We start from the raw sequence: 20,533 nt of genomic DNA on the forward strand, positions 1-20,533 counted from the left end.
AAAAGAACTAGACTTAGTTATTATGGAAGTATGTGCTCATAATCCGAATATAATAACAAGCACATATATTTAGTATTTATTTCTTTAACTTATCAAAGGGTGAGATTTAACTCGATAAATCAATAAGCCCGATAAGTTGGGAAATGATATTACTTATAGTGTGTGTTGTTGATTATAGAAGGAATCTGTGTCCTAGTTATCTAGGTTGAGAATGTCCCCAAGAGGAGCTCATAAAGATTATCATGTTAAACCCTGCAGGTGGACTTAGTCCGACATGACAATGAGGTTGAGTGGTACTACTTTTGGAGCTAGATATTAATTAAGTGAGTTGTCAGTAACTTACTTAATTAGTGGACATTCGTTATCTTAAACACAGGGAGACTAACACACTCATGATAAGAAGGAACCCATAATGTAATTTGGGATTGGTGCGGTAGTTTAATAATAACTCTCTAGTGGAATGAGTTATTATTGATAAACTTGAGTTGTGTGTTCGGGGCGAACACGGGATACTCAAGCTCATCAGAAGGCCAAAACCAATTTCTCCTTTAGGTCCCTATCGTAACCTCATTAATGCCTCTAATCCACTCATGAAAAGTCCATCTTGGTGTCCAAGAAGGGGCCGACCCATGGCTTGGTGACCAAGCCAAAGGGGCCGGCCATAATCTCCTTAAGGTGGCCGGCCACAAGAAGTTTGAAGGGTGCCGGCCACATATTTCAAATAAGGAGGGGTGTTTTGAATTTTTAAAATCTTCTCTTTGTAGATATCTACAAGTTTTAAAAGAGAGATTTTAAAATATAAAACTTTCCTTATTTGAATTAGACCATATGGTTTTAAAAATAATTTTAAAGTTTTAAAACTTTCCTTTTTTTAACCATCCTCATGGTTTTTAGAAAAAGGAAGAGAAGTTTTAAAATTGAAATTTTCTATTTTTGTAACCAAGTTAAAAAAAGGAAATTTTAGAAGAGAAGTTTTTAATTTTAAAACTTGGTTTTAATTTTTAAAACTTTCCTTTTTTAACATCCACATTAGGAAATTAAAAAGAGAGCTTGTAAAATTTTATAAAAGCTTTCCTTCTTTGCTTATAAAATTTTTACAAGAGTATTTCTTTCCTTTTAAGGGGCCGGCCATCCTTGCTTGGTGCCCAAGCAAGGGGCCGTCCAAATCAAAACATCTAATCAATGATTTGATGATTGATTCAATCAAGAGGGAAAGAAAAGGAAAAATAAAAGGCGAAAATGGAAAAACAAGAGGAAGATTTTAATTTTTGTAAAAAATCTTTCCTTATTTGCCTTGGGCAAGTAATATAAAAGAAGGGGAGGGGAGGCCTCATGAGATATCAATTCTTATTCTCGCGGTGGAGCTTCTCATTGTGGTCGGTCCTCTCTCCCTCTCTTTTCCCTTTGCTCTCTTTGGTTCCTTGGTGGTGGTGGTGGCCGAATACTAGAAGGAAGGAGAGGCTTTTGGGTGGTGTTCAACTTGGAGGATCGTCGCCCACACGATGTCCAAGGCAAGGCGAGAAATATAGCAAAAGATCTCGAGGTTATTAGCATACAAAGAAGAGGTATAACTAGTAATTACTTTTCCGCATCATACTAGTTCTTCTTTGTTAGAATTCCAAACACAAGAGACATTAGATTCTAGTTTTTCGAATTTGTTATTCGAGTTTATGTTTTCTTTATTTTTCAAATTTGTGATTTGATTGTTCCTTTTGGTTAAACCTAGAGTTATATAAGGAAATTAAATATTAGCTTTCCTTGAAAGGCTTTGTCTAGGCGGTGGTGGATGCTCTCATACCCAAGAAGGTCATGTGCCTCGCCATGCAGTCCTGGAAGCCAATTTTAGAAATTAATATTTAATTGAATTTATAACATAGATTGATTTGGATCAATAGTGTTAAGTTCCGCTTGCGATCCAAATCTAAACCATTAAGAATAGATAAGTAAAATTTGGAATCAATAATGTTAAGTTCCGTTTGCGATTCCTAATTTAACTTCTAAAGAACACCATAGGTTGTCTAGGAAAGGTTCGACACTTTTACAAAATTTTTATACAGTGGAACCGGTACGATCTTCCTAGGACCAACCAACAAAAACTAACGCGCAAGTTTGACTGCATCACTTACAAACTAGTAATGGAGACCATAGAATTTGATTAAATTATTCTCCCACTTAGTTATTTAAGATGAGGAATTTTAACATTCAAACACATCACACATGCACAGCATAAAAGGCAAAAAATATGAAAAATATTTTCCAACTATTATGACCTTGTCCATAGCTATCCTCTATGTGCCACCAACCCTAGCCGCCAGCCTTAGGGTTTATGTCATCGTGTCTATCATGCTTCCTTCTCCACTGTGCCTTTGGTCGTCAACTAGTACCGCCTTGCAAGGATACGATCCATGACAAAAATAAAATTTTACATTTATCGATCCTATATTCCACAAGGGAATGTATATATAATCTAGGTCGAATAGAATGTAAAATCCTAAAACTAATACAGCTCCTGCAGTATTTAATAAATACAATCATGCACACACATAAAATACCCTCGACATGTCCGATGGTCCAATCACACACAAACACAATAGGGTCATAATAGTTGGAACTAGGATGCTTGCAACTACTGAGTTAATCTATTTGCACATCCTACTATTATCCTGCCTAAATTTATGTATGAAAAGTGCATAATTTAACTGAAAACCAAACAAACAGAGGTAGAAAACTAGCTCTGATACCAATTGATGGTCGCTACTCGGAATTCCTTTCTGCTTCCCCTGTATAAAATTTGTACAAACACAGAACTCTCCTAACAACATATGTGTTCCTCATGAGTTAAACTTGAATTGGAAACAGAACTTAACATTTTTACTTCAAGTTCAACTCATGTGTTCTTCAATAGTTAAAACTTGGATTGCAAATGATACTTAACATTATTAATCCAAGTTCATCCCATGTTACAGAAGTTGATTAAATATCTATTTTAAGGATTAACTTCCAGGTTAAACATGGCGAGGCACTTAGCCTTCTTGGATATGGGATCATCCACCACTTACTAGATAAAGTCATTCAAAGAAATTCAATATTTAAACTTCTTACAGTAACCCTTGGTTTAACTATAGAGACTTCAATAGAAGCACAAGATCAAAACACTAAATCGAAACACAAAAATGAAACACGAAATCGCTAGCCTCTTGTGTTGGTATTTCAGGATCCATACAAAGAACACAAACTAATTAATTTGAAACGGAAACAATTAATTAGTTATACCTTTCTTTGTAGCTAAAGACCTCTTGATCTTCTGTTGTATTCCTTTCCTTCTCTTATACGTCGTGTGGGTGACGATCTACCAAGATGAAATCCACCCGAACCACTTCTACTTATCCAAGAAAATCAGGCCACCAAAGGATGTCAAAATAGGAAACTTTCTTCTCTTCTTCTTCTCCTCCAAGTAGCCGGCCACCAAGGAGATGGAACTTCTTTGATGAGCCACCAACCTTGAGAGAAAGAAAACAAGGAGAAAGAAGAGAAGCAAGGACCGACCACCAAAGGATAAGAGAGGAGGAGTTAAGGTTGTCTCTATTTCAAAGGCACCATCTACCTCTCTTTTAAAATCCTTGGTGAATGCAAAAAAGGAAAGTTTTTTTTTTTAAAAAAAACATCCTTTTAATTTCTATATGGCCGGCCATAGCTTAATCAAAAGAGAAAATTTTAACAACAATTAAAATCTCTCTCTTTTTAAATTTCCTATTATCCATGGCTACAAAAGGAACGTTTTAAAATTAATCTCTCTCTTTTAAACATTATAGATAACTATAAATAAGGAAAGTTTTATCAAAATTAAAATCTCTTTTAAAATTTCTCTTTTAAATCATTGTTACAAAAAAGGAAAGTTTTATCAAAATTAAAATCTCTCTTTTAAACATTATAGATAACTACAAATAAGGAAAGATTTTAACAAAATTAAAATCTCTCTTTTAATCCTTTGTAGATAGCTATAAAAGGAAAGATTTTAAAATTTTAAACTCTCTTTTAAAACCATGTGGATGGCTATAAAAGGAAAATTTTTAACACAAAATTAATAACTCCTTTTATTCTTTGTGGTGGTCGGCCCCTTGCTTGGGCACCAAGGAAGGCTTGGCAGGCCACCTCTTGGGCTCCAAGCTAATGATTGGTCGGCCCCCTTGCACCAAGTAAGGATGTATTTGGCCCATTACTTGGGTAAGAAGTGGACTTTGTGGATATAAGGCTTTATAGAGGCTACAATAGGGACCGAGAGGAGAAATTGATTTTGGTCTCCCGATGAGCTTGAGCTTCCTATGTTCGCCCCGAACACTCAACCCAAGTTCATCAATAATAACTCATATCACTAAAGAGTTATTATTGAACTACCGCACCAATCCCATATTACATTATGGGCTCCATTTTATTATGAGTGTGTTAATCTCCTTGTGTTTAAGATATCGAATCTCCATTAATCAAATGAGTTACTGACACTCACTTAATTAACATCTAGCTCCAAGAGTAGTATCACTCAACTTCATTGTCATGCCAGATTAGGTCCACTTGCAGGGTTTACATGACAATCCTTATGAGCTCCTCAAGGGGGCATCATCAACCTAGAATACTATGACACAGTTTTCTTCTATAATCAACAACACACCATATAAATAATATTATTTCCTAACTTATCGGGCCTATTGATCCAACTGAATAAATCTAACCCATTGATAAATTAAAGAAATAAATACTAAGTATATGTGCTTGTTATTATATCGGGATTAAGAACACACACTTCCATAATAACAGAGGTCCTGTTCTTTTATGCTGTCAGTATAAAAAAAAACAACCTCAAATGGTCCTGCTCAATATACTCGTAGTGTACTAGTGTAATTTCATAATCAAGATAAACTAATACCAAATAACACTACAACCATTCCAATGGTTTGTCCCAATCCATCTTAGTTGTGAGCTACTATTTATAATTTATAAGGAACTGATAGCATGATCTTCTGTGTGACACCACACACCATGTTATCTACAATATAAATTAAATGGATAACTACATTTAACATAAATACAGATATTTAACCAATGTGATTCTTATTTCAAAATTAATGTTCATACTAAAAGCTAGGCTCTTAGTATACATCCTAACACTCCAGCCGTGCTTATTGCGTACCTAATACAACCGCCACCTGTGCCTACTACTGCATACCCGGCACCCGCACCAGTAGTACTAGGTGACCCAGCAGTACCAGTTGCTCCTTATCCGGTATCACCACCGACCGTACCTCCAGTCGCTCCTACCTATATTGACCTTGCAATGCCACCAGCGGTACTTGTCTCGGCTTATGCAACAGCACCAGGGTTACCTTCCCCGGCCTATCCAACGATACCACTTGTAGTACCAGCTCCAGTGGTTCCGTCAGTTCCCGCGGTGATCCCTGCTCACCCTACTGATATGATGGCGGCATGAGCTATGACGCCCGCCCTTTTCTACTATCTCTCCTGCCTAGAGAGGGCGGGGTCACTTTCTTCAAACTTAGCATACATAAACATACATACAGCGGAAGTATATATATTTTTTTTTCTAGAATCATACTAAGCATATGAGCATGAAATAGCATGGTTCAACTTAAATAGTCATATTATTCATTTCTAACACATGCATAGGGAATCATGAAAGACATCAACATAACATAACATATTATTCATAAGTTCACTTAATCAGGTCATTTTATTTCTTTAGCCAAGTCACCATCACACATCTCTTGCCCCTTCCTGCTGCTCCTCTAGTTTATCCATCCTTTACCTTTATCTGTGGTACAAGGAAAAGTATCTGTAAGCACTCAAGGCTTAGTGAGATCCTTTCCTACTCACAAAAACCAACATATCATGTAAATCATCATATCATACATCATAGAATAAATGACACTCATATCATCATATAATTAAAAACATATCATATCATGGCATGAATTTCAATAATATCGTAAAATAAAGTAAACAACATATTACGGCATAAATCTTATCATGGTATAAGTAACATCATATCATAGCATAAATCATATCATAGCATAAGTAATCATCATATCATGGTATAGATCATATCATAGCATAAGAAATCATCATATCATGGTATAGATCATATCATAGCATAAGAAATCATCATATCATGATATAGATCATATCATAGCATAAGAAATCATCATATCATGGCATATATCATATCATAGCATAAGAAATCATCATATCATGGTATAGATCATATCATAGCATAAGAAATCATCATATCATAAGCATGGATGCAAGATGTCCTTTAAAACATGGGTAATGTCATGTGCAATATGCCTTTCAAAACATGATTTATGTCATGTGTGAGATGTCTTAAAACCATATCATATAGTATTTGAAAATAATCTCAACATGAAAGGGGCCCGGCTTAGTACCACATACATACATAATGCGCGCATCCTAAGTAGACCCAAGGTAGCTAGTCTTGAACCTACTAGGAAACTAGACCCATAGCTCGGCCTAGGGGCACGTAAGGAGCCCACCCTTTACTAGGCCCGTAATTCGACCTAGGGGCGCATAAGGAGCCCACCCTTTTGGTACAAGCCATTCAAAGTAAAATACATGTAATATCATATCTTTATCATTTCATAACTTATTCGTGTCATTCATAGCATATCATATTCATGTCATTCATAGCATATCATGTCCATGTCATTCCTAGCATATCATGTTCATGTCATTCATAGCATATCAAGTTCATGTCATTCATAGCATATCATATTCATGTCATTCATGTCATTCATAAGGTATGCATAAATGGGCACATAGCCATGCATACTTGGGCACATAGCCATCATATTTGGGCACGTAGCCATCACATTTGGGCACATAGCCAATATAGATATCATTCTCATGCATGGTTCATAAGCATACTTAAATGAGCATATAAAATATATCATGGAAGGAAAAGAAAACATAATCATGCATGGATCACGAGTTAACTTCTCCTAATTCATATCATGGCAAAGGAAAGTACATAATGAGTCACAATTTGGTCTAAATCCTCAACCAACTAAGGGTGGCCGAAACATGCATAGGCTCACTTAGGTTGCATGAAATCATACAAGCATATGAACCCAAATTCATTTCTATAACATTTATCATAAAGAACATCATGAGCATATTGGATTTAGGTTCTATGCTTCCTAGGTTTAGAAACCCACATTGGCCGAAACATACAAGGTCCAACATTTGATTACAAATAGCATGTAAACATGTGAACCCTAAACAATTTCCATGCATTTATCATAGGCAACCACATGAGCATATTGAGTTAAAGTTTCCAAGCTTCCTAAGTTCACAAATCATAGGTGGCCGAATGCCATCAATGTGACTCTAAGTTTGTTCTTCAACCAATTACAAGCATGTGAGTACCCTATAAATTTCATAGCATATCATAGAGAAGAACATAAACATGTTAGGGTTGAATTTAGGTATGCCTAAGCCTTACATTTCATTTTGGCCGAAAGTTCACCATGTGAAAACCTAACCCTAAGCAACATGAAATCTCAAGTGCATTATGTTATCTTCATATCCTTTCATAAGGTAAAACATAAGCAAGCTAGATTTGAAGTTGAGCCTCCCTAAGGTATTTAATCCCTTCATGGCCGAAACCCTAAGGTAAGGTCCTACTAGTTCTAAGCAACATACAAGTATAAAACATCAAGAGAACATTCATAACATATTATGGGAAACTTCATACTTGATACTTCTTCTAGGATTTTTCAACCAAATACAAGCATGTGAGCAACCTAAATTTCATAGCATATCATAAAGAAGAACATAAACATGTTAAGGTTGAATTTAAGCTTGCCTAAGCCCTACATTTCATTTTGGCCGAAAGTTCACCATGTGAAAACCTAACCCTAAGCAACATGAAATCTCAAGTGCATTATGTTATCTTCATATCCTTTCATAAGGTAAAACATAAGCAAGCTAGATTTGAAGTTGAGCCTCCCTAAGGTATTTAATCCCTTCATGGCCGAAACCCTAAGGTAAGGTCCTACTAGTTCTAATCAACATACAAGTATAAAACATCAAGAAAATATTCATATCACATCATAGAAGAGATCATAAGCATATTAGTTTTTAACTTGAGCTTTCCTAGGGTTTTAAGTCTCTTCATGGCCGAACCCTAAGGTAGGGTATTACCTAACTCCAAGCCACATACAAGCATGAAATATCAAGGTCATATTCATAGCATATCATGAGAAGAAAAACTTAAGCATGTTGGTTTTGGTTTTGAGCTTCCATAAGCCTTACAAGTGTCATGGCCGAAAGTTCCCAAAAGAAACCCTAGGTTGTTAATCCATCTAAACTCGAACAAAATCATATAACAACTTGTACCACAGGTGAGGGGATACTCACCTCCTCTTGCTTGGTCTTTTCCCTAAGAGAAGATACCCTTTATGAAGAGGAAGAAGAGAGCTTCTCCCTCTAGTGCTCCTTTTTGCTTCTCTTGCTTAGGAGAGGTAGATCTTGAGGATTCCTTCTTGTGGTTTGGTTTTATTAGGAAGAAAACCTTAGTTGGATTTTTGGAAAGGGGAGAGGGAATGCTCTAGGTCACGGCAATGGTGAGAAAAAGTGAAGAAAAATAAAATCCCTTCTTTGTTTTTCCTCTTAAGCTATGTGGGAGTAAGAAGCAAAAAGAAACTTTGCTTTCCCTTCTTCTTAACTCACCTTTATTCTCTTAATGGTGAAGAAAATGTCTTCATTCATCCCCTTAGTTCCTCTCCTCTCATTCTCTCTTGTATCTCCACGAAAATGGAAAAAGAGTGAGGAAGGAAAAGACAACTTGTCTTGCTTCTTAATCAAGAGAAGGAGGAAGAAAGCTACTTGATGTTTTCTTGCTTCCTTCTCCTAATCATACTTTTATCTTTATCTAAATTTCCATTCTCTATTCAACAATAACTTATGATGGTCTAGTGGTAATTCCATAATCCTTAGCTTAAGAAGGTTCAAGGTTCAATCCTTGACCATTTCCTTTTCTTTTATATATATTTTTGGTTCTATCTTATCTTCTTTTATTCTAAGAGAAAATCTTCACATACTTAGCTTAAGAAATTCGTGGGTGTTACATGAGCTCGGATCCCAACTTTGGCAAAGTCGGTGAAAAGCCAATTCACACTATTCCGCGGGGAGACCGATCCGAGCATAGCTCAGTCTTGGATAGAGACTATGGAGCGGACTTTCTTCTATATGCCTTGCTCTGAGTGGGAGAAGGCAGAGCTGGCTACTTTCTATTTATGGGATGAGGCCGATATCTGGTGGGATACGCACTGCTCGATCATAAGCGAGCAACACATCACTTGGGCGAGATTTAGAGAGGCTTTTAAGAGTCAGTACTTTCCACGATCATATCAGATGACACGCCGAAAAGATTTTTTAAGTCTTTGGTAGAACAACTGTACTATGACAGAATACAATGCTTAATTTAATTAGTTAGCCAGATTTTATCCAGAGTTAGTCGCTGAGTACAAGTCATGTATGTTTCAATTTGTCTAAGGACTGGATGGACATCTTCAAATGAAGATTATAGGTTTTGGTAATTCATCTTACATAGAGGTATTGGAGAGAGTCCTTCTGATTGAGTCGGCTCAACAGAGAGCAAATATGGACAAAAAAAAGGGGGCAGACAGATCGGACTTCAGGACAGACCCAGCAGCCACAAGCTATCGGACAATAGTAGAGTGGTCGCAGTTGGTCGTGTTGGGGTACTTCTGGGGCATCTAACCAGCCTAAGAAGTCAGGGCGGTCTTCATAAGGACATCTTTGGTCTTCTCAATAGAACCGGAAACAGCCCGCCAGTGACATTCACTGCACCCGATGTGGGTCCAAAGATCACATCACATCAGCCTGCTCCCTGGGACAGTCAGTTTGCTATTATTGCAAAGTGCCTGGGCACATGAGCTGAGATTGTTCGCTGAAGGTTCAGCATATGGCTTACTGGATTTCTGTTCAGGGAGAACATTCAATCAGATAGGGACTTAGCGAGGGGGCAGAAAGCTCAATCTTTGCATCGCCAACAGAGGACAACCCCTCCTATAGTAGCTACATATGGCATGCTAAGATAGGAGCACTCTGGTACTCATACGATATCAAAGAGCTATGTTTCGGGACCTTAGTATATGACGCAGGGGCAGTACTAATTGTAGCCTCAGCCACTAGTGCAGTATCAGCTACATCCCCAGCCACTGGTTCAGTACCAGTCGCAGCCTCAACCCCTAGTGCAGTACTTGTTAGGATGTATACTAAAAGCCTAGCTTTTTGTATGAACATTTATTTTGAAATGAGAATCACATTGGTCAAATGTCTACATTTAGTTAAATACAGCCATCCATTTAATTTATATTGTAGATAACATGGTGTGTGGTGTCACACAGAAGATAATATTATCAATTCCTTATAAATTATAAATAGTAGCTCACAACCAAGATGGATTGAGACAAACCATTGGAATGGTTGTAATGTGATTTGATATTAGTTTATCTTGACTATAAAATTACACTAGTACACTATGTGTGTATTGAGTAGGACCATTTGAGGTTGTTTCTTTTTATACTGACTACATAAAAGAACAAAACCTCTGTTATTATGGATGTGCATACTCTTAATCCCGATATAATAACAAGCACATATACTTAATATTTATTTCTTTAATTTATCAAAGGGTGAGATCTATTCAGTTAAATTAATAGGCCTGATAGGTTGGGAAATAATATTATTTATATGGTGTGTTGTTGATTATAAAAGGAAATTGTGTCCTAATAATCTAGGTTGATGATGTCCCCTTGAGGAGCTCATAAGGATTATCTTGTAAACCCTGCAGATGGACTTAGTCCAACATGATAATAAGGATGAGTGGTACTACTCTTGGAGCTAGATGTTAATTTTGTGAGTTGTCAGTAACTCATTTAATTGACGGACATATGATATCTTAAACACAGGGAGACTAACGCACTTATGATAAGAATGAGCTCATATTGTAATATGGGATTGGTGCGATAGTTCAATAATAACTCTTTAGTGGTATAAGTTATTATTAATGAACTTGAGTTGGGTGTTCAAGTCGAACACACGAAGTTCAAGTCCATCAGGAGGTCAAAACAAATTCCTCCTCTCGGTCCCTGTTGTAGCCTATATAAAGCCTCGCATTCACTCGTTTTGGTTTTGCTTCCTACCTAAGAAAGGGGTCGGCCACATCCTTGTTTGGTGCCCAAGAAAGGAGCCAGCCAAGCCTTGATTCCTACCCAAGAAAGGGGTCGGCCAAGCCTTGCTTGGTGCCCAAGCAAGGGGTCGGCCAAACCAAAAGGAAAAGAAAAAAAAAAAAAGAGAGATTTTTTCTCAACAGAATTAGAGATTTTTCTAAAAAGAATTACGTTGATTCTTTCTTAGAAATTTTCTAAAAAGAATTATACTAATTCTTTCTTAAGAAATTTTTCTAAAAAAAATTATGTTAATTCTTTCCTAGAGATTTTTCTAAAAAGAATTATGTTGATTCTTTCTTAGAAATTTTCTAAAAAGAATTATACTAATTCTTTCTTAAGAAATTTTTCTAAAAATAATTATGTTAATTCTTTTCTAGAGATTTTTTCTAAATAAAAATCTATTACTTTTTCTCCTTTTTTATCTGGGGCAAAGGGTTATAAAAGGAGAGGAGGATGTGCCACAACAATCAACAATTCAATTAAGAATTGATAAGTTTCTCTCCACATCTAAAAACCCTCTCATTTCCCTTAAGGTCGGCGCCCCATTCTTTCTTTTCTTTCCTCTAGGGCCAGCACCCCACTTCTTTTCTTCTTCCCTTTTCTTCCCTCTAGGGCCAGCGCCTCATCTTCTCTTGGTGGCCGGAGCTTGGAAGATAAGAAAATGAAGAGACGAAGCACCTTGGTGGACGACGGTTTAGAGGATAAGAAGGAGGAGGAGGAGGCGTTCTTTTCTTTGCATCCTTTGGTGGTAGGCGGCTTGGAAACAAAAAAGGGTTCGGATGTTTTTGTCTTGGTAGATCGTCGCCCACACAACATCTAAGAAGAGGAGAGGAATACGACAGAAGATCAAGAGGTCTTTGTCTACGAAGAAAGGTATAACTAGTTATTTATTTCGAAGCACAACTAGTTTTGTTTTCTTTGTATGCATCCTGAAATACCAATACAAGAGGCTAGCGATTTCATGTTTTTATTTTTGTGCTTCAATTTATGTTTCGATCTTGTGCTTTGATTGAGGTCTCTGTAGTTAAATCTAAGGTTACTGTGAGAAGTTTAAATATTCAATTTCTTTGAAAGGCTTTCTCTAGGAAGTGGTGGATGATCCCATAACCAAGAAGGCCTAGTGCCTCGCCTACGACCTGGAAGCTGATCCTTGAAATAAATATTTAATCAACTTCTGTAATATGGTTTAACTTCAGAAAAACACAAGGGTTGAACTTGGAGTAAAAATGTTAAGTTTCGTTTCCAATCCAGGTTTAACTTTGAAGAACGAACTTGGAGTAAAAATGTTAAGTTTCATTTCCAATCCAAGTTTAACTTTTGAAGAGCACATGGGTTGCTAGGAAAAGTTCTGTGCTTGTACAAATTTTTTTGTATAGGGGAAACATAACGGTATTCCAAGTAGCACCGAGCAGTACCATCGCAGCCCCAGCCACCAGTTCAGCATCAGACGCAGTGATCATATTCATCTCTGGCTCAGTATTCAGCATCGCCTCAATAGCAGGCTCAGGCTCAAGCGCAGTAGCCTCTGGCAGTGCTACCACCTCCACCCCCACCAGAGATTGGACGAATTCACGCGGTTACCAGAGAGGATACATAGCGGGCCGACGGATCCATTTTCCACGGTACGGTTTTACTTTATGCATTTTTTGTTGATATGCTTATTGATACTGGTAGTTCATATTCTTTTATTTCTCGAGCATTTATAAGGAAGATTGGTAGACTACCTATCCTTAGACCGTGGTGACTGACCGTCACCCTACTGTCCGGTGATACATTGGACGTCACTCAGGAGGTCAGAGGATGCCTATTAGACTTTGGCAACAATATACTCACTATAGATTAATTAGTACTAGAAATGGTCAAGTTCAACATTATCCTTAGCATAGATTGGCTGTCAGCATATCATGCCACGGTTGATTGCTAGACGAGGGTGGTCACATTCTGACCTCAAAACCAACCCTCGTGGGATTTCACTAGCATCAGGGACGATAGTATATCGACCATTCCTGCAATTCAGGCTCAGAAGCTACTATCACATGGCTGTTAGGGATTTTTATTATCATTGATTAATGTTAACGACAGCAGTAGTTCTCAGTTCTCATGCATTCCAGTGGTCTGAGAGTATCCAGATGTATTTTCAGATGAGCTACCAGGCTTGCCTCCCCGAAGGTAAGTGGAGTTTGTTATTGAGCTAATTCTGGGGACCGCGCCGGCATTGAAAGCTCCTTACCGTATGGCACCGAAAGAGTTGGACGAGCTAAAAGTCCAACTCCAGGAGTTATTAGACAGGGGATTTATTTTCCCTAGTGTATCTCCGTGGGGTTCTCTGGTATTGTTCGTCAAGAAAAAGGATGGTACTTTGAGGTTGTACATCGATTATAGACAACTAAATACAGTGACCGTCAGAAATAAGTACCCCTCACCACGTATCGAAAATTTGTTTGATCAACTCAGAGATACATCTGTGTATTCTAAGATTAATATGCGGTCCGGATATCATCAGCTGAGAGTAAAAGATTCTGATGTTCAGAAGACAGCATTCGGCACCAGATACAAACATTATGAGTTTTTGGTAATGTTATTTGGGCTTACCAATGCTCCAGCAGTATTTATGGATTTGATGAACCACGTCTTTTTGGAATATCTAGATCAGTTCGTTATCATTTTCATCGATGATATTTTAATCTACTCGCATTCTGAGGAGGAACATGCACAGCATCTTCGCATAGTCTTAGAGACTCTTCGACAACATCGTCTATATGTGAAGTTCAACAAGTGTGCTTTTTGGCTTTCCTTAGTCGATTTTCTGGGATACGTGGTTTCTAGCCAAGGTATTTCCATAGACCCTCAAAAGATCGAGGCCGTCACCAACTAGGAGCAGCCAAAATCAATTCAGGAGATTCGTAGTTTCTTAGGATTGGACGGATATTATCGATGGTTCATTGAGGGTTTCTCTCACATTGCTATGCCGCTGACACGCCTGACTAGGAAGGGCGTGAAGTTCACGTGGTTAGAAGCTTGCAAGACTAGCTTCCAGGAGCTGAAGTGGAGATTAATGTCAGCACCAGTTCTAGTTTTACCCTCTGGAGAGGACGGATTCATGCTCTACACTGACGCTTCTCTATAGGGTTTGGGCACTATTTTGATGCAGTATAGTAGGGTAGTCTCCTATGATTCTCGTCAGTTAAAGGAGCATGAGAAGAACTACCCAATACATGATCTGGAGCTAGCCTCTATCATCTGTATGGTATTACATTTGAGATTCTCACTAATCATAAGAATCTCAAATATCTTTTCACTCAAAAGGAACTCAATCTCTGAAAGAGGAGATGGATGGAGTTCCTGAAGGATTATGACTGTACTATTAGCTACCACCCAGGTAAAGCTAATGTGGTCACCGATGCACTTAGCCAGAAGTCTAGTGGGACTTTAGCATGTCACCGAGTTTTGGTGACAGATTTGATTCAGGGTTTCTCTAAGTTGGGCCTTGAAGAGCAGGGACAAATAGAGCAGGGTATTCTTGATACTATAGTTGCTCAGTCATCGATCAAGACGAGAATCCGAGAGGCCAAGGCCGGTGATCAGCGCTTATAGTTTATTGGCAGCCAGATAGTTTCCGGGCAGCAAATAGAGTTCACCTGAGATGATGAGGCTATTATTTATTTTCAAGGCAGGTTATGCGTACCATAATCTCACTCGGTTATGGAGGAGTTACTTCAGGAGGATCATCGCTCCCGATTTGCTATCCATCCAGGTGGAACCCGCATGTATCAAGATTTGAGGTGTTCCTATTCATGGAACAGTATGAAGAAAGACATCGCATAGTTTATAGCTAGATGTCTAGTCTGTCAATAGGTGAAGGCTGAGCACCAGACACCTACCTGATTACTTCAGAGGATTTCTATTTCGTAGTGGAAATGGGAGCACATCACTATGGGTTTTATGGTGGGATTTCCTAGGACACGATGATGCCATGACGTGATTTGGGTAATCGTTGGCTGATTAACCATGTCTGCATACTTCTTAGTTTTTCGGAAGACAGATTCTTTGGATCGATTGGCAGAGCTATATTGTTAGGAGATCATCAGATTGCATGGTGTTCTTTTGAGAATTATATCAGATAGAGACCTATGGTTCACATCCCGGTTCTGGAAGAGTCTGCAGCAGACTTTGGGCACACCGCTCCGTTTCAGTATAGCATTTCATCCACAGATAGATTGACAGTCAGAACGGATCATCCAGATGTTAGAGAACATGCTGAGGTCTTATGTTATAGATTTTGGAGGTAGCTAGGAGGACCACCTGCCATTGGTAGAGTTCGCCTACAACAACAGCTATCATTCAGCTATCCAGATGGTACCGTTTAAGGCATTGTATGGTAGGCCTTGTCGGACACCCATCCTCTGGGAGGAGGTTGAGGAGGCCCAACTAGTAGGACCTCATAAAGCTTAGTCGGAGGAAGAGTTGGTCAACACTATCAGATGGAAGATGTTCGAGACGCAGGACCGTCAAAAGAGTTATGCTGATCGAAGACGGAGACCCTTGGAGTTCTCTACTAGCGACCATGTATTTTTGAGAGTCTTACCTGTTGGTGCAGTTAACACTGACGGTCTAACTCAGGTTTAGATGAATGACAAAATAGTTTAAGTTAGTTTCGTTGTGATCTAACACTTTGACAAAGTATGCAAGAGAAGCCCAGCTAGGTCGATGGACCGACTTGATCGCTGGCACGAAGCCCAACTAGGTCGATGGGCTGACCTGATAGCTGGCATGAAGCCTAGCTAGGTTGACGGGCTGACCTGATAGCTGGCACAAAGTCCAGACTAGTTGACGGGCTGACCGGATGTTTGGCACGAAGTCTAGCTAGGTCGACGAACTGACCTGATAACTGGCACGAAGTCCAGACAGGTTGACGGGCTGACCTGATGTCTGGAAGGCAAGTAAAGGTAAGTCAGTGGAGGGGAGTGACTTGGTGAGGATGCGTTCCCCGTTTAAGGGAACAGTAGGCGTCGATTCAACTTAGAACCATTTCGGGAATCTAACTTGAGATTGTGACTTGATTTCGGTCTCGATGAGACGAAATCTAATTACTACTCTTTTACTATATGATAACTCCTATTTTGCAAGGGAGTATAACTTTTATTTTGCCTCGGACTAACATTTTCTTATAGGAGAAGGACTTTCTAGAAGATGGTGGTCCAGGCACCCGGAAGGGATCCGGCCGACCGGAGTTGGTCTAGGCGCTCAGAATCGATCCGGGCACCCAGAAGGCAAAACTCTATCTTGTCGTTATGAGGAGCGCGCTGATTGGCCGGACCTACGTCACGGTCTTGGCATCTGGAAGAGATCCGGGCGCCCGGAGCATCCTATATAAGGAGGTCTCACCCTGGAGCAATGCACACCGTCTTCCAACGACTGCTCTACTGCGCTATGCCTATGACACTGCAAAGCTTCTCGACAACCTGCTTCTAAAAGTTTTCTTTCTCTTATTGTTGTCGGTATTTCTTCTTTAAAGTTCTTCTACTTATGTTTGTACCCTTTTTGCGAACTACTAGTGAATTGACCAACGAAAGCACTCAAGAGTGCGAGTCTTGGAGTAGGAGTCGACGAAGGCTCCGAACCAAGTACAACCAGCTGTTGTTAGCATTTTGTATTTAACTTTTCCACTGTACACTAAACTACGAATTTTTTCGATCACTATTCAGCCCCCCGTCCCCCTAATGCTTTCATGATCCAACAAATGATATCAGAGCTAAGTTGTCGCTCTAATTTGGTGCAACCACTAATCAGACAGAAGGGGTGAATTTCTTTTTAATTTTTTTTTTCGGCTTTCAATTTTTCGAAACAATCCAAATTGGTATCGTTGCCTTTTTGGATCTTTTTTGTAGCAAATTAAACTGAATTGGTGCAACACCAATTCGGTCTTAAATTTCTTTCTTTCTCCCACACTGCTAATCCAAGACCAAGTCTTGAGATTTCTTTTTCCTTGTTTTTTTGGGTGCAAGGTAAAATATCTCAAATCGAAGGTTTCAGCATAGTCCGTCCCCCTCTATTCAACTGTGACGATTTCCCCTACTAGAAGAAGCGAATGGAGGTCTATCTTAAGACCAACTTCGACTAGTGGTTTAGAGTCACCAGAGGGTACAAGGCACCGGTCGACAACTCAAGAAATCCACTGGACCCATAATAGTGGAATCCGGACATGAAGAAGAAAGCCCAGACGGATTTCAAAGCCCTAAACACATTGCAATGTGGGATGATGAAGGAAGACATGAATCGAGTGTGCCCACACCAAAATGCAAGGTGTTGGTTAGTCCTAGGAAAACGTACCTGTTCCACTATACAAAAATTTTGTACAAGTGTCGAACCTTTCCTTAAATAACCTATTGTGTTCTTTAGAAGTTAAATTAGGAATCGCAGATGGAACTTAACATCATTGATTCCAAATTTAACTTATCTGTTCTTAATGGTTTAGATTTTAATCGCAAGCGGAACTTAACACTATTGATTCAAATCGACCTATGTTATTAATTCCATTAAATATTAATTTCCAAAATTGGTTTCCAGGACTGCATGGCAAGACACATGACCTTCTTGGATATGGGAGCAACCACCACCGCCTAGACAAAGTCTTTTAAGGAAAGCTAATATTTAATTTCCTTAAATAACTCTAAGTTAACCAAAAAGAACAATCGAATCACAAATTCGAAAATAAAGAAAACACAAATTCGAAAAACTAATTCGAAATACTAGATCTAATGCCTCTTGTGTTTGAAATTCTTACAAAAAGAAATAACTAGCATGATGAGGAAAACAATTGCTAATTATACCTTCTCTTTGTAAACTAATGACCTCGAGATCTTCTACCGTATTCCTCACCTTGCCTTGGACGTCGTGTGGGCGACGATCTTCCAAGATGAACACCACCCAAAAGCTTTCCTCCTCTTCCTCTAAAATTCGGCCACCACCACCACCAAGGAGAAGAGAGCAAAGGGAAAGGGAGAAGGAGAAGGGGCTGGCCACACCAAGATCTCCAAGCAAGAGAATAAGAATTGTGTCTCATGAAACCTCCTCACCCCTTCTTTTATAATACTTGCCCAAGGCAAATAAGGGAAGAATTTTTACAAAAATTAAAATCTTCCTCTAGTTTTTCCTTTTCCCTTTGTATTTTCCTTTTCTTTCCTCTTGATTGAATCAATCACCAAAAATTAATTGATGATTTTATTTTTTTTTCAATTTGGTCGGCCACATTGCTTGGGCACCAAGCAAGGGTGGCCGGCCCCCTTAAAGAGGAAGGAAATATATTTTTTATAAAATTTTACAAGAAGAAAAACTCTTATAAAATTTTACAAGCTCTCTTTCCTAAAGTGGATGTTAAAAAGGAAAGCTTTTAAAAATTAAAACCATGTTTTAAAATTTAAAACTTCTCTTTAAAAATTTCCTTTTTTAAGATGAATAGAAAATTTTAATTTTTAAAACTTCTCTTCCTTTTTTTCTAAAACCATGAGGATGGTTAAAAAAGGAAAGTTTTAAAACTTTTAAAACTCTCTATTAATACATGTGGCCTAATTCAAATAAGGAAAGTTTTTAAAAAATTAAAATCTTTCTTTTAAAACTTATAGTTTTCTACAAAGAGAAGATTTTAAAAATTCAAAACAACCCTCCTTGTTTGAAATATTGTGGTCAGCCCCTACTAGCTTGGTCACCAAGCAATTGTTGGGTTTTTCGGGCCGCAAAAACCGCTTTTTCGCGTCGCGGAAACCCCAAAACTCCCTAGCCAACGGATCCGTGCAAAGAAAAATTTCGAAAAACTACGAGTACGAGTTTACTGAGATCTACACTTAGATCTACATAGAGAAAATCTTATACCTTCGATGTGTGCCCTTCGCGAATCCCGCTTGTCCAAGGAGATGTCGGATCTCTAGTTGTCAAAGTAGACAACTCTCTAGAAGTATCCACACGAACAAGATGTGTTCTCTAACATACAAGGATGGAGAAGAGAACACCACAAGTGTGCTAGCACTTCTTGATGCTCTCGGATGGGATTGGAAGAAGAAGAAAGGAAAAGAAGAGAACACACTCCTCTAAAATCTCTATGTGACTTTCACTAACCTTTCTTCTTGGATTAGATTCACTCTCCTTTCTTCTCCCTTGCTTGAAACCCACGACCAAGAGAAGAGAAGGAGCAAGAAGAGAGCTTAGGAGGAGGAAGATGACTTGAATGAGAGTTACTCACCAAAAGAAAACTTCACTTTTTCCATCAAGTGGCCGGCCACTACAAGTGGTGTAACCCCCTTCACATTAATCACAATTACTGTGGAGGCCATTAAAGAGAATAGTTGTAACCTCCATGAGGTGGCACATGTGATGATGTGGCACATCATCATTAGTTCTCCTAATGCCAAGTCACAAACGATGTGGCATAAAGTCAAGTCAAACTTGACTCTTCCTCTTCCTCTCAAGTCAAGTCAAACTTGACTTAATCTCTTTCATGGTTGATCTAATCCAACCATTTAATTCAAGCCAATTTAATATAATGAATCTAATTCATTTAATTAAATTGATTCAATGAGTCATAATCTAAATTAGACTCATTGAACACATGAATCAACTTGAGTCCAACTCAATTAGCCCAATTAGAATTACTCTTAATCCAATTTGATTCATCACATGAATCTAATCCTCTTGGTTCATCATATGAACCTAATCTCCATCCACTTGTTCTTTGTGTGTGACCCAATAGGTTCTTGTAACATTGGCAATGCCCTAAACCCATTTAGGAGCATAAGTAATGAGCGGTATCTAGCAACACATCATTACTACCCAAGTTACAAGAATGTTGAGATCCAACATCACCTTGTGGCTACTAATTGTGACTCCTCACAAAATATGACAAGTGTCCTTCTATCCTAGACATCTAGATTGATCAATGTGAGGCATAGACCGTGTCATCCTCTGATCAATCTAAATCCTGAACTCCAAGTAGATTTACTAAATCAAATGAGCTCAATATCTCATATTGACTCATTTGGGCATGGCCATGCACTTCGTGGTCTCACTCTATCAAGAATACCGATGTCTCTCCCGTCATATAGGAGGGATAGATCCCATCTACATCACTCACATCCCTCCGCATAATTTGTTACATACCCAATAATCGCCTTTATAGTCCACCCAGCTACGGGTGACATTTGACGAAACCAAAGTACATAACTCCTTATGTAGGGAACCATGGTGACTTTAGG

Source organism: Zingiber officinale, chromosome 4B (assembly GCF_018446385.1).
Source record: "Zingiber officinale cultivar Zhangliang chromosome 4B, Zo_v1.1, whole genome shotgun sequence".
NCBI classification, from domain to species: Eukaryota; Viridiplantae; Streptophyta; class Magnoliopsida; order Zingiberales; family Zingiberaceae; genus Zingiber; species Zingiber officinale.